Source organism: Lolium rigidum, chromosome 6 (assembly GCF_022539505.1).
Source record: "Lolium rigidum isolate FL_2022 chromosome 6, APGP_CSIRO_Lrig_0.1, whole genome shotgun sequence".
Classification (NCBI taxonomy): Eukaryota; Viridiplantae; Streptophyta; class Magnoliopsida; order Poales; family Poaceae; genus Lolium; species Lolium rigidum.
This window is the reverse complement of record NC_061513.1, coordinates 123,175,193-123,191,510: the sequence shown is the minus strand read 5'-3', so window position 1 is coordinate 123,191,510 and position 16,318 is coordinate 123,175,193. Positions and strand designations below refer to the sequence as shown.

The following is a 16,318-nucleotide window of genomic DNA, read 5'->3' as shown; positions in this document are numbered from 1 at the left end:
TGTTAAAACAGTGATATATGCCGTCTTCGCTCAGGACCGTACAAACTGCGATCCCTTATTATTCATGTATATCCATATTTAGGTTTCCTTGCGAGTGGACTACACTAGCTAAGCCCACGCTGATTGGGAAATATATTACAGAAAAAACAATTTATAATAGCAGATGCATATGCATATCAGTCCATATGCATTTTCTCGGGAGGAACAAAGCTTCCTCTATTTGTTTCCTGGACCTTATAAATACATATTATTTAGTAACTTCATCTCATAGATATATTATGTAATGTATAACTACATGGATGTGTGAATAATAGGGAGAGAGAGAGAGAAAAAATGGTAAAATCTCATATATATACTTAAATAACAATATATAAAAGAAAAAACAATGTCGAAAAATAGTAGACCAAATGAGAACTTTAAATGAAGTATAAAAGGGTAGATCAAGTAAAGAAAGATAATAAAAATATAAAGATTACTTAAAACTGCGAACTAAGGCTCGGGATACGCAGATCGATCGGCTTTAGCGCAAAATTTTGGTTGCCTTGAGCTTTCCGTGCAAAATCAATTTTTAACACCCGTTGCAACGCACGGGCATATTTCCTAGTTATAAAAAAGAGAGAAAGAAGAAGAAAAAGTGAGCATATTTTGAGTTATATAAATAACTCTACATATACTCCCATCGGGAGGGCAATATAAGTCATCCGTTGACTCGATAAAATGTGTTATTCCAACGGCCGAAAAAGCACTCGACAATATATTCTCAGATCGCCAAAGTTGCGAACAATCTCTCAATGCCGCAAAACTTTGCGAAGGTAAGACCCCAGATCCGTTCTGAGTGGCGTGGCGTCGTCTCTGACGTCGGTTTGCTACTTTTTTCCGTATCAACATATACGAAGAAAAATCCTAATGAACGCGTTAGGTACCCGATAAAATATGACTGGGACTCGACAGAATGGTAAGACCTTAAGCGGCACTCGTCGAAGTTAACACCAATATCCCGAGATCATGTCCAGGGACGTGATCTTGAAGTAGGTTTTTGCGGATTGCCACTAGAGCAGTTAACTAGTACCTGATCCGTCAGATGAACTAGCTCCAACTACCATTATCCCTGTACAATATATAATTACGTATCCAAAGATATGTGATAAAATTCGGCAAAGTTATTGAATGAATATAAAGTTGGAGATTTTCCGTGATTCTGCGATTCAAGAAAAATCTCAGGGGCTACTGACATAGGCATCCCCAATGGACCTGCCGAAGATGGTACCCGGGGTTTACTGAAGGCCCACGACTCGAAGGATAAGAAAAATCGAAAGCCCAAGTTACTATTAAGGAAAGCTAGAGTTGTATTAGGAAATAATACTTGTAATCTTGCGGGATGAGTTGGAAATCCTCCCGAACTATGTAACTTGTGTATTACGAATCCCTCGGCTCCGCCTCCTATATAAGGGGGAGTCGAGGGACAAAGAAAGCATCAATTTATTGTCTCACGAAATCCTAGTTTTCATATCGTCGAGCACTTTTCGGCTGAAACCTTCGAGATCTACTTGCCCTCTACTTCCGACTAAAACCCTAGTCTACAACCTGTAGGCATTGATAAGTTAATCCCTTGTCACTACTCCCAAGTTCTTCCTCCAAACAACTCTCCAGGCGTGGCCATCCTGGATATGTGCAGTAGCTGGGTATGAAATTTTTTTTTTGCAGGTGACCAGTTCTTCTTAGTGTCTTCTTGTGATGTTGCTTATTGGTTTTCATCTTATGTAGGTGAGCCATTACCCACCCGGGTACAAGCAAGATAAGATAGTTGGGATGGGTATGAATGAAGCCGAGCTCAAAAAGAACCCTGTACTGCTTCCTGACTAAAATTAGTGTAGTACATTTTGTCTACTAAGTTTTATCAGTTACTAGGAAAATTGCCCGTACGTTGCTACGGGTTTTTTTTACACGTGCGTCGCCTTAACCAATGGACTTTCTTTTTCTTGACCAATACATATATTATAACCGAACCTAGAATAAGTAACATGAATAACATCCACAAACATCCTTAAAAATGGACTCAGCAATCCAACCTTCAACGAATACACATAGAAAGAAAGGTGCAAAAGGCAGAAATAAAAAATTAGTTATTACATATACTATAACGTTGTTATTAAGAAAGGTTGATATCTTCGGATATTCACTTTGGCTCATAAAATCATTTGCTCCCATTAGGTGAATCTATATTTTGAAGTGTCAAAAAATTCTAAGATAAAATTTTGCATGTACATCTACACATTTTATGTTAGTACACAAGCTAAAAAAAAACTAAAAAAAATTGTACTATTTCCCCAACCACATTGGAAGAAAATTAAAGTTTCTACAGTCAACAATGTGAGTCAACAATGTGATTTCACAATTAAATACATGGCCTCCTAGTGTGGTCATATTGATCCTATTACCGTTGATGAAAGAGCATGTAAAGAGGCGATGAAGTAAAATTATGTTATTGTGGCACTGAATGTTGCGACATAAATTTTTGAACAAATTTTTATTAACCAACAAACAACAGAATATATTTCCATGTAGACTGACAACAACCCCGCCAGCAATTCCTGCAAAGCAAGCTTTACATACATATTGTAGTGGTTCCAAAAAGATAGTTCTGTGAACTTTGAACAGCAAGATTTGGAGAAGCAAGACCATGATTGTTTGGATAAACAAACACGAAATCCACTGCCCTTCTTTAAATTGATGAAATGAGTCGTTGATTGTGTATGGCCTATGTGATTTCCGATTTCAATCAAATGTGTGGTTTAGATTCTGGAACATCCTATGAGTAAACTTAGTCCTAAATCCTATATATTTTAGACCGATCTGATGTATGAAATACAGTATGTTTGAGAGCACTAACCTGGAGCATCACGGCACCAACCATGGACTGAAACGCTACCGCTCGTGAAGCATGATTGTGTCAGGCGCTTCAGGCTCTCGGCATACTCTGCAATGTGCCACGCTTTGCCAGCAGTCGCCGTTTCGAACAACACCATTGCACTCCTGCCCATGTTTCCTCTGCTTCAGGTGCTGATAGCCATGAATACATCTTTTAGAGAACATCATCCTCCTGTTCAGCTGCCCACCCAGCGCCAGCTACAAATCTGCTCCTTCCTGCTGCATCGGGCCGATGGCAGCCATGGCAATAGCCGTCGTCGCCCCTGCGGCTAACACTGTCTGTGTGGTAAAGAAAGGATCGACGATGGTCTGAGGCTCTGCTCCTCCCCCCGGCCCTGACCGATCTGGGCATAGACTCTGCGGTAGGTATTGGGATCTTGCCGATGCGACCGGGAGGCGGCGGTGACTCCTGCAGAGAGAGGCAGCCGAGTCCTGAGCTGGGCGGCGTGAAATCAGGAGTGGTCTGAGAGCCTGTGCGCCGCCATAGCGCCGACGAATTTGGAGCAAGATCCAGGAAACGCTAGGAGCGCTTGACTATTAAAGCCGGGATTTACTGCTTTTCCTGTGCCTGGATTGGAGTCTGGAGCGGATCGAGCAATCTCTCTCCCGATCCGGACGGACGAACCGGTACGTGTTTTTAGACTTACCGGTGGCACACGCGTGTAATTAATTACAATTTCAGGGGTATGTACGGACGGACGAACAAGAAGTCTTATTTTCTTTATTATTAGGTATAGATATAGATTATAAGCTGATCGTAGCAACCCAGCATCGTGAATTGAACAAATAATTCACTCATTTGTTGATTTATGCTAGATTTTGATTCGACTGATATGAGGTAGTAGTCACATGGCTTATTAGGACTAAAGTATGTATCTACACGGCTACTGAAGGAAGGGTTGTTCAGAAAATGAAACCTTTTCTGTTGATAGGAGAAAAGGAAGTCAGACTCTGTCTATAACTGAAGTACAGTGATTGGATACGATGTACTAACTTCATTTTCTTCACTGCTAATTTTGACTTAAATAATGCCACTGCTCTCATATGTGTGTTGTCGAATCTACATTTCTCTGCATTGCAAACATACGTATTCAGTAATAGATAGAGTTTAATTGGAGACTCTACATTAGGGGCAGGGCAAGTAATTCTAAACACGACACTATATGTTGTATTCAGCTATAACTGTCTCTTTGTACTATTATTAAAGCATCTTGCTACTTGCTGTTCCTTTTCGGCTGATGCACTGACAATAACATTTTTTGCTACGCTTCTTGATTGCTGTCTTGCGACAATAGGTTTTGACAGAGTATGTTGTGCAAGACCTCAATGTGAACCCGAAGCTTCCTTTCGAGGATAACACTTTCGATGTTATAACCAACGTGGTACGCTGTTCTTATGTTGTATTCAGACTGAAAAATGGACCATCTTTGTAGCGATACCACATATAACTAATTGTACATTTGGGCATTTTATCTAATAGTAACTTGTTCTTTTCTTGTTTCTAGGTTAGTGTAGACTACTTGAACAAACCAATGGATGTATTTAAGGAGATGCGACGAATCCTTAAACCATCTGGATTAGCTATCATGATGTAAGAAGTAGCATTGCAATAATTATATATGCTATTCGGTAAGACCTGTCAAATGCCAGTTTGTCTTTCATAATTCGTTCTAAACGGCTACCTTTGACTCTGGATATAGTTTTTCAAATCGCTGCTTCTGGACAAAAGCTATATCTATCTGGACATCAACTGGTGATGCTGATCATGCTTGGATAGTTGGTGCTTACTTCCATTATACTGGAGGTTTTGAGGCCCCTTAGGTATGCCATTTCTCTATTCGTTTGTTCCAGAGTCACATATGATTAAGGCATGCCCTCATGTTTCCAAGGACTGAATGGCCTTCTAAAATTGGATTTGTGATGGTATAACTGAAGCATGTACCTGCTTCTAGTTTACACTGCTTACGTCCTAGGGGTTTAAAGGGCCTACAGACATTAACATGTTTTTTTTTTTGTTTTGTTCCAACAGGCAATTGATATATCTCCCAATCCAGGACAAACAGATCCGATGTACATTGTGTGCTCCAGAAAAAAAAACAGCTTAGACAAGTAATAAATAAATAAATAAATTTTGTACGGAGGTTTGAGTAAAGGAAAATTGTATAGCTGTACGTACCCAAGTGTTAGCTAAGGCTAAAAGGCCTGAACCGGTACAAGGTTTCAGAACCGCATGTCTCTGAGGGCATCCAGCAATCAGGGCTGAACAACATCATCTCTACCGAAACCTGAGCTGTGCCATTGCGCCATTCTGACAGGAGACGTCGCCGCAAATCCTCGGACACGCCAACCTCCCACCCCCACGGCAGCACCGTCAGCTCCGACGCCGAGCGCCTCCGCACGCAGAAGGCCGGTGGATTGCACCATGCGAGGGCGACACCTGAGTAGGAGACAACCACCTCGCCGTCGTTGGAGCACCAGGGCTGAAGGATGTGTTGTGAAGTGTATATGTGGATTGCCTAGTCCTTTCCATCAGTTCGGACTTTTGGTTCAAGTGGCTAGTGCACGAAGCTTAACATGGTATCAGAGCCCCAGGTCTCAAGTTCAAATCCTGGTTTTCGCAATTAAGTCTAAAAATTGTTGTTGCCCCCGTCTTTAGCCACCGCTGATGCCCTGTTTCGGTGTGCTCTTCTTCTTTCACGTGTTGACTTTCTCTTCTCCTGTCACACGCGAGTGGGGGTGTTGTGAAGTGTATATGTGGATTGCCTAGCCCTTTCCATCAGTTCGGACTTTTGGTTCAAGTGGCTAGTGCATGAAGCTTAACAGGATGAACCGGAGAAACCGTGGGGCCAACCGTGGCGTTCAGCCCCGAGAAGGAGACGAGCTCCATGGTGAACGCTGCATCTCCCGTCGTGGGTGTGGACATGAGGGGTAGCACCTCTGCCAAGAGTACACAAGTGATCCTATTGCAGGCTCTTATCACAACTTCTATCCGGGGGTCGAGGATCTCAATCGGTTCAGGATCGTCGGATTTTTTATCAGCCATACTGACCTGATCTGTAGGAAACATATTAAGAGTCAGCGCTGGTAAAGTAAAATTCGATCTCCAGTAGAAGAAAGACGAGGAGGAGAAGGGGAGAGCGGCGTGAGCTTATACCGGCCTTTGGTTTAGATACGGCTGCAATATAAAAATCTCGGCCGGTAACTCAACGAAATCCTTTGTCTTCCTGTAGGAGTAGTAGTATAACACGGGTTTTGTTGGAGATATTCGCGTTTGAATGAAAGAGATATACTAGGTGACGGTTCCCAACTCCCAAAGGCAGACTACTAGGTAACCCTATATCTGTATTTTTAGGCAAAAGGCGCGAGCGATCGTTTGCATCCGTCGTGACCGAAAATGCGTCTGGGCCCTGCTCCAGCGGGGAGACGTAAAGTGACCTTGCCGTCCGCGGAGACGCAAACCTGGGCCAAATATGCGCCAGGTTTGCGTCTCCGCGGACGCTCAGCGGTCGCGCCGAGTGTCCATCGAAAAAGATGTAGGACCCGCGCGTCAGTTTGCGGGCCTCAATTTGCGGTGGTAATTTCGTGGAAATTTGAGGCTACAATCTATTTTTTAAAATCTGGCCTGCGCCGAAAATGTGTCGCCCCGCTGGAGCCAGGCCCAGAAGCAAACGGACTCGCGACTATTTCAGCATCCGCTAGGCGATGCAAACGGACGCCCCGCGAATATTTTGGGCGTCCAAAATGCGTCGCCGCGTCTCTGCAAATTTTATAGATTCGTAGAAACACAATTTGCATAGGACCATCTCGCAGCTAGGAGACAAAAAAACACAGTGTGCCGGTGTTCCATCCCATCTCAGTTTGCATATGTGCCAAGAAACAAGGTCAACGCCTATGCCACAGAGGCCTATGCCTAGAGCTAATTAGCAGACACTAATGTAGCCATCTGCGCACGCCTGATTTGCCTTCTCGAATCTCCGGAAAGAACGGACGCCGGCGATACGAGTGCGCACCGCGCAGGTGCTCCATCACACTTTTTCCAGGCTCCAAATCTGTATTCTCTTCGAAAGGACCTAAAAAGGGCAGCAAGTGCGATCTTGATGCCCTTTTGGATGCTCTGGGTACCTCTAGTCATCATGCTCAGCGGCGCGAACGGCTTGCCTCCCAAGTTCTCTGTTCAGCTCGCGGATGTCCGAAATCCCGGCACCGTGGTTCCAGCGGCGCCCATCTTCAACGCTGCACGCCATTAACAAGCGATACAAGGACAGATGCTACCGCCAAGGCGAGGCCGTCGTCCTGTACGACGGCCTCACCGTGGCGTGGGGCTGCACGTCGCGCTTCTGCGTCGGTGCACTGGATGCGCGGGAGGTGACGGTCATAGCATGGGCCGACGACGGTGCCGAGTTGCCTAGGTTGCTCAGAGACCAGATGGAGAGGGAGCGGCGTGCAGGCTCGGTGGAGCTCGCGGTCGATGTGCGGATATTCCGGGGAGACGACGGCTCGTCCAGGCCGACGTGGATGCGGTGCAAGGTCACCAACGGGTGGACCGGAGCCGCCGGACGCAACTCCGTGCACGGAGTTTGCTTTGCAGAACTGGGGCTCAGATATTGCCCCGTCTTGGATGAAGTAACAATGTTTTTCCTTGTTTCCCTAGTTAAAACGTTTTCATTATCTGTACCATGGGATTATAGTCATATGGTTCGAGTACCGACCACACCAGGATGCTGCAACATGTACCATTCATGCGTATTATCCGTTTTCAAACCATGAGTCGCCCTATACATTGCGGGATCGTTGTTCATGTGTTAGAAGGCAATGTCGGGTCTTAAAATCAATTTCTACAAAAGCCAAATCTTTGTGATGGCAGCTGACTAGATTTTGACCAACGAAAGGGTGGCTGACCGCTGACTTGGTTAACTATTCGGTTGGGTCCTTCCCACTCACTTATTTGTGGTTTTAGTAGGGAGAGCATGTTTCTTTGTACTTTTATTTTGTTGCGTGCTCTTATAAGAGGAAATATCATGGAGACAAGTTTGTTCGCAAGAACAAGTTCAAGTCTTTACAACACAAGCTCCAAAAGACTCTAATCATTCAAGAAAAGCACATCTCCGGTGATAACCCACAAGTATAGGGGATCGCAACAGTCTTCGAGGAAAGTAAAACACAAATTTATTGATTCGACACAAGAGGAGGTAAAGAATACTTATAAGCCTTAACAACTGAGTTGTCAATTCAGCTGCACCTGGAAATGCACTAGTAACAGGGGTGATGTGAAAGCAGCGGTAATATAAGAGCAATAGTAACAGTAACAGTAACACAGAGGCAATGGCACCAGAAAATAGTTGATAGTACTTCCAATGTCATATAGGAACGAGTATATGATGATGAGAGATGGACCGGGGTTCCCAGCTATCTACACTAGTGGTAACTCTCCAATAACAAGTGACAAGTGTTGAGTTAACAAATTACAGTTGGGCAATTGATAGGATTGAAATAGCATTAAGACAGAACAACAAGATTATTAATCATGTAGGCATGTTTTCCATATATAGTCATACGTGCTCGCAATGAGAAACTTGCATAACATCTTTTGTCCTACCAGCCGGTGGCGGCCGGGTGATACGTCTCCGACGTATCGATAATTTCTTATGTTCCATGCCACATTATTGATGTTATCTACATGTTTTATGCACACTTTATGTCATATTCGTGCATTTTCTGGAACTAACCTATTAACAAGATGCCGAAGTGCCAGTTCCTGTTTTCTGCTGTTTTTGGTTTCGAAATCCTAGTAACGAAATATTCTCGGAATCGGACGAAATCAACGCCCAGGTTCCTATTTTGCCCGGAAGCATCCAGAACACACGAGAACCGCCAGAGAGGGGGCACTGGGCCCCCAGACCATAGGCCGGCGCGGCCCAGGCCCTGGCCGCGCCGCCCTATAGTGTTGTCGCCCCTTCGACCTTCTGACGCCGCCTCTTCACCTATATAAAGCCCCTGGACCTAAAACCACGGGACGAAAAAAAGCCACGGTACGAGAAACCTTCCAGAGCCGCCGCCATCGCGAAGCCAAGATCTGGGGGACAGGAGTCTCGTTCCGGCACGCCGCCGGGACGGGGAAGTGCCCCGGAAGGCTCCTCCATCGACACCACCGCCATCTCCATCAACGCTGTCGTCTCCCATGAAGAGGGAGTAGTTCTCCATCGAGGCTCGGGCTGTACCGGTAGCTATGTGGTTCATCTCTCTCCTATGTACTTCAATACAATAATCTCATGAGCTGCCTTACATGATTGAGATTCATATGATGATGCTTGTAATCTAGATGTCATTATGCTAGTCAAGTGGGTTTTACTTATGTGATCTCCGGAGACTCCTTGTCTCACGTGTGTAAAGGTGACGAGTAGTGTGCACCGTGTGGGTCTCTTAGGCTATATTTCACGGAATACTTATTCACTGTTATGAATGGCATAGTGAAGTGCTTATTTATATCTCTTTATGATTGCAATGTGTTTTGTATCACAATTTATCTATGTGCTACTCTAGTGATGTTATTAAAGTAGTTTTATTCCTCCCGCACGGTGTAATGGTGACAAGTGTGTGCATCCGTGTTAGTACTTGGCGTAGGCTATGATTATGATCTCTTGTAGATTATGAAGTTAACTATTGCTATGATAGTATTGATATGATCTATGCCTCCTTTCTTAGCATGAAGGTGACAGTGTGCATGCTATGTTAGTACTTCGTTTAGTCGTATTGATCTTTCATGCACTCTAAGGTTATTTAAATATGAACATTGAATTGTGGAGCTTGTTAACTCCGGCATTGAGGGTTCGTGTAATCCTACGCAATGTGTTCATCATCCAACAAGAGTGTAGAGTATGCATTTATCTATTCGTTATGTGATCAATGTTGAGAGTGTCCACTAGTGAAAGTCCGATCCCTAGGCCTTGTTCCTAAATATCGCTATCGCCGCTTGTTACTGTTTTACTTGCGTTACTACTGCTGCGTTACTACCGCTTGTTTACTCGTCCCGGGCAAAGCACTTTTCGGTGCCGCTGCCATCGCTCATATATATTCATACCACCTGTATTTCACTATCTCTTCGCCGAACTAGTGCACCTATTAGGTGTGTTGGGGACACAAGAGACTTCTTGCTTTGTGGTTGCGAGGGTTGCATGAGAGGGATATCTTTGACCTCTTCCTCCCCGAGTTCGATAAACCTTGGGTGATCCACTTAAGGGAAAACTTGCTGCTGCTCTACAAACCTCTGCTCTTGGAGGCCCAACACCGTCTACAGGAAAAGGAGGGGCGTAGACATCAAGCTATTTTCACGGCGCCGTTGCCGGTGAGGAAAGGTAAAAGGTACTCACACTCCGGATCTCGGCTACTAAGCTATTTTCGCCGTTGTAAGTACTCGAAGCTATTTCCTTTAGATCCTGCAATTGCATCTTTTTGTTTCTTGTTTACACTAGTTTGGCATAATGGACAAGAATGAGCTTCTAATTCTATTTCCTGATTTAAAACATGGATTGTTTGATGCGAAAATTAAAAAACCTATGAAATCTTATTTGCATGCCTGGTAGTAATATTAGTATGAACGCTTTGAACACCATTGTTGATAATGATATAGAAAGTTCTAAGCTTGGGGAAGCTGGTTTTCATGATCTTTTTAGTCCCCCAAGCATTGAGGAGAAAATTTTCTTTGATGATACTTTGCCTCCCATATATGATGATTATAATGATAGTGGTCTTTTGGTGCCACCTACTATGGAGAGTAAATTTTGTTGTGATTATACTATGCCTCCAACACTTGATGAGAATAATAATGATAGCTACTTTGTTGAATTTGCTCCCACTACATCTAATAAAATTGATTATGCTTATGTGGAGAGTAATAATTTTATGCATGAGACTCATGATAAGAATGCTTTATGTGATAGTTATATTGTTGAATTTGATCATGATGCTACTGAAATTTATTATGAGAGAGGAAAATATGGTTGTAGAAATTTTCATGTTACTAAAACACCTCTCTATATGCTTAAAATTTTGAAGTTGAGCTTGTCTAGTTTTTCTATGCTTGTTACTTTGCTCCTCATGAACTTGTTTATTTACAAGATTCCTATGCATAGGAAGCATGTTAGACTTAAATGTGTTTTGAATGTGCCTCTTGATGCTCTCTTTTGCTTCAAATACTATTTCTTGCGAGTGCATCATTAAAACTGCCGAGCCCATCTTAATGGCTATAAAGAAAGAACTTCTTGGGAGATAACCCATGTGTTATTTTGCTACAGTACTTTGTTTTATATTTGTGTCTTGGAAGTTGTTTACTACTCTAGCAACCTCTCCTTATCTTAGTTTTGTGTTTTGTTGAGCCAAGTAAAGTCGTTGATAGCAAGGTTCATACTAGATTTGGATTACTGCGCAGAAACGGATTTCTTTGCTGTCACGAATCTGGGCAAAATTCTCTGTAGGTAACTCAGAAAATTATGCCAATTTACGTGCGTGATCCTCAGATATGTACGCAACTTTCATTCAATTTGGGAATTTTCATTTGAGCAAGTCTGGTGCCATTTTAAAATTCGTCTTTACGAACTGTTCTGTTTTGACAGATTCTGCCTTTTATTTCGCATTGCCTCTTTTGCTATGTTGGATGAATTTCTTTGATCCATTAATGTCCAGTAGCTTTATGCAATGTCCATAAGTGTTAAGAATGATTGTGTCACCTCTGAACATGTTAATTTTTATTGTCCACTAACCCTCTAATGAGTTGTTTCGAGTTTGGTGTGGAGGAAGTTTTCAAGGATCAAGAGAGGAGGATGATATACTATGATCAAGAAGAGTGAAAAGTCTAAGCTTGGGGATGCCCCGGTGGTTCATCCCTGCATATTTTAAGAAGACTCAAGCATCTAAGCTTGGGGATGCCCAAGGCATCCCCTTCTTCATCGACAAAATTATCAGGTTCCTCCCCTGAAACTATATTTTTATTCCATCACAGCTTATGTGCTTTGCTTGGAGCGTCGGTTTGTTTAGTTTTTGTTTTGTTTGAATAAAATGGATCCTAGCATTCTTTGTGTGGGAGAGAGACACGCTCCGCTGTTGCATATGGACAAGTATGTCCTTAGTTTCTACTCATAGTATTCATGGCGAAGTTTCTTCTTCGTTAAATTGTTATATGGTTGGAATTGGAAAATGATACATGTAGTAATTGGTAAAATGTCTTGGATAATGTGATACTTGGCAATAGTTGTGCTCATGTTTAAGCTCTTGCATCATATACTTTGCACCCATTAATGAAGAAACACCTAGAGCTTGCTAATTTGGTTTGCATATTTGGTCTCTCTAAAGTCTAGATAATATCTAGTATTGAGTTTTGAACAACAAGGAAGACGGTGTAGATTCTTATAATGTTTACAATATGTCTTTTATGTGAGTTTTGCTGCACCGGTTCATCCTTGTGTTTGTTTTAAATAACCTTGCTAGCCTAAACCTTGTATCGAGAGGGAATACTTCTCATGCATCCAAAATCCTTGAGCCAACCACTATGCCATTTGTGTCCAACATACCTACCTACTACATGGTATTTCTCCGCCATTCCAAAGTAAATTGTTTGAGTGCTACCTTTAAAATTTCATCATTCACCTTTGCAATATATAGCTCATGGGACAAATAGCTTAAAAACTATTGTAGTATTGAATATGTACTTATGCACTTTATCTCTTATTAAGTTGCTCGTTGTGCGATAACCATGTTCACTGGGGACGCCATCAACTACCTTTTGTTGAATTTCATGTGAGTTGCTATGCATGTTCGTCTTGTCTGAAGTAAGAGCGATCTACCACCTTATGGTTGGAGCATGCATATTGTTAGAGAAGAACATTGGACCGCTAACTAAAGCCATGATCCATGGTGGAAGTTTCAGTTTTGGACATATATCCTCAATCTCAAATGAGAAAAATAATTGTTGCTACATGCTTATGCATAAAAGAGGAGTCCATTATCTGTTGTCTATGTTGTCCCGGTATGGATGTCTAAGTTGAGAATAATCAATAGCGAGAAATCCAATGCGAGCTTTCTCCTTAGACTTTGTACAGGCGGCATAGATGTACCCCATTGTGATACTTGGTTAAAACATGTGCATTGCGATAATCTCGGTAGTCCAAACTAATTAGGACAAGGTGCGGGCACTATTAGTATACTATGCATGAGGCTTGCAACTTATAAGATATAATTTACATGATACATATGCTTTATTACTACCGTTGACAAAATTGTTTCTTGTTTTCAAAATTAAAGCTCTAGCACAAATATAGCAATCGATGCTTTCCTCTTTGAAGGACCATTCTTTTACTTTTATGTTGAGTCAGTTCACCTATTTCTCTCCACCTCAAGAAGCAAACACTTGTGTGAACTGTGCATTGATTCCTACATACTTGCATATTGCACTTATTATATTACTCTATGTTGACAATTATCCATGAGATATACATGTTATAAGTTGAAAGCAACTGCTAAAACTTAATCTTCCTTTGTGTTGCTTCAATACCTTTACTTTGATTTATTGCTTTATGAGTTAACTCTTATGCAAGACTTATTGATGCTTGTCTTGAAGTGCTATTCATGAAAAGTCTTTGCTTTATGATTCACTTGTTTACTCATGTCATTACCATTGTTTTGATCGCTGCATTCATTACATATGTTTACAAATAGTATGATCAAGGTTATGATGGCATGTCACTCCAGAAATTATCTTTGTTATCGTTTTACCTGCTCGGGACGAGCAGAACTAAGCTTGGGGATGCCGATACGTCTCCGACGTATCGATAATTTCTTATGTTCCATGCCACATTATTGATGTTATCTACATGTTTTATGCACACTTTATGTCGTATTCGTACATTTTCTGGAACTAACCTATTAACAAGATACCGAAGTGCCAGTTCATGTTTTCTGCTGTTTTTGGTTTCAGAAATCCTAGTAACGAAATATTCTCGGAATCGGACGAAATCAACGCCCAAGTTCCTATTTTGCCCGGAAGCATCCAGAACACACGAGAACCGCCGAGAGGGGGCATCTGGGCCCCGGACCATAGGCCGGCGCGGCCCAGGCCCTGGCCGCGCCGCCCTATAGTGTCGTCGCCCCTTCGACCTTCTGACGCCGCCTCTTCGCCTATATAAAGCCCCTGGACCTAAAACCACGGGACGAAAAAAAGCCACGGTACGAGAAACCTTCCAGAGCCGCCGCCATCGCGAAGCCAAGATCTGGGGGACAGGAGTCTCTGTTCCGGCACGCCGCCGGGACGGGGAAGTGCCCCGAAAGGCTCCTCCATCGACACCACCACCATCTCCATCAACGCTGCTGTCTCCCATGAGGAGGGAGTAGTTCTCCATCGAGGCTCGGGCTGTACCGGTAGCTATGTGGTTCATCTCTCTCCTATGTACTTCAATACAATAATCTCATGAGCTGCCTTACATGATTGAGATTCATATGATGATGCTTGTAATCTAGATGTCATTATGCTAGTCAAGTGGGTTTTACTTATGTGATCTCCGGAGACTCCTTGTCCCACGTGTGTAAAGGTGACGAGTGTGTGCACCGTGTGGGTCTCTTAGGCTATATTTCACAGAATACTTATTCACTGTTATGAATGGCATAGTGAAGTGCTTATTTATATCTATTTATGATTGCAATGTGTTTTGTATCACAATTTATCTATGTGCTACTCTAGTGATGTTATTAAAGTAGTTTTATTCCTCCTGCAGGGTGTAATGGTGACAGTGTGTGCATCCGTGTTAGTACTTGGTATAGGCTATGATTATGATCTCTTGTAGATTATGAAGTTAACTATTGCTATGATAGTATTGATATGATCTATGCCTCCTTTCTTAGCATGAAGGTGACAGTGTGCATGCTATGTTAGTACTTGGTTTAGTCGTATTGATCTTTCATGCACTCTAAGGTTATTTAAATATGAACATTGAATTGTGGAGCTTGTTAACTCCGGCATTGAGGGTTCGTGTAATCCTACGCAATGTGTTCATCATCCAACAAGAGTGTAGAGTATGCATTTATCTATTCCGTTATGTGATCAATGTTGAGAGTGTCCACTAGTGAAAGTCCGATCCCTAGGCCTTGTTCCTAAATATCGCTATCGCTGCTTATTACTTGTTTTTACTGCGTTACTACTGTCGCATTACTACTCGCTTGTTTACTCGTCCTGGGCAAAGCACTTTTACGGTGCCGCCGCCATCGCTCATATATATTCATACCACCTGTATTTCACTATCTCTTCGCCGAACTAGTGCACCTATTAGGTGTGTTGGGGACACAAGAGACTTCTTGCTTTGTGGTTGCAGGGTTGCATGAGAGGGATATCTTTGACCTCTTCCTCCCTGAGTTAGATAAACCTTGGGTGATCCACTTAAGGGAAAACTTGCTGCTGCTCTACAAACCTCTGCTCTTGAAGGCCCAACTCTGTCTACAGGAAAAGGAGGGGGCGTAGACATCACCGGGCCTCAAGGGAATCTACTGGTAATTAAGGTACTCCTTTTAATAGAGCACCGGAGCAAAGCATTAACACTTAGTGAAAACATGTGATCCTCATATCGCAGCCTTCCCCTCCGGTTGTCCCAATTTCTGTCACTTTGGGGCCTCGGGTTCCGGACAGCAATATGTGCAAACAACTTGTAGATACATTCTAAGCAATAATTATATTATAGAGCTTAAATCTAAGATCATGCCACTCGTGCACTAGTGACAAGCATTAAACACAATAAGATTGCAGCAACAATAACTTCACAAACTTTATAGATAGACTAATCATAATGTAACAATCCATCGGATCCCAACAAACACAACACCGATTACATCAGATGGATCTCAATCATGTAAGGCAGCTCATGAGATCATTGTATTGAAGTACATGGGAGAGAGAGTACCAACTAGCTACTGCTAGAACCCGTAGTCCATGGGGGAACTACTCACGGAGCATGATGGAGGCGGTGGCGTCGATGGAGATGGCTTCCGGGGGCACTTCCCCGTCCCGGCGGCGTGCTGGAACAGAGATTCTGTCCCCCGAATTGGAGTTTCGCGATGGCGGCGGCGCCCCTAGAGTCTTTCTGGAGTTTCGTCAATTGGTATCGGGTTTTTAGGTCGCGAGGGGTTATATAGGCGAAGAGGCGGCGCAAGGAGGTGTCTGGGGCGCCTACACCATAGGCTGGCGCGCCCCCCTTCCAGGCCGCGCCGCCCTATGGTCTGGGAGCCCTGGGCCTCCCCTCCGACTCTCCTTCGGTGTTATGGTCCGTCTCGGTGAATTATGATGTTTGGCCTTTGTTTCGTCGAATTCCGAGAATATTGCCCGAACAGCCTTTCTGGAACCAAAAACAGCGAGAAA

General features: G+C 43.1%; 1 long non-coding RNA gene across 1 annotated transcript; it reads left to right on the top strand.

Moving 5' to 3' along the window:
- Positions 1-4,156: 4,156 nt before the first annotated feature.
- LOC124665894 lies at positions 4,157-4,973 on the top strand. Its single transcript, XR_006990722.1, has 3 exons — positions 4,157-4,310; positions 4,434-4,749; positions 4,958-4,973. It is a non-coding gene; the product is annotated as an uncharacterized LOC124665894 (long non-coding RNA).
- Positions 4,974-16,318: the final 11,345 nt, after the last annotated feature.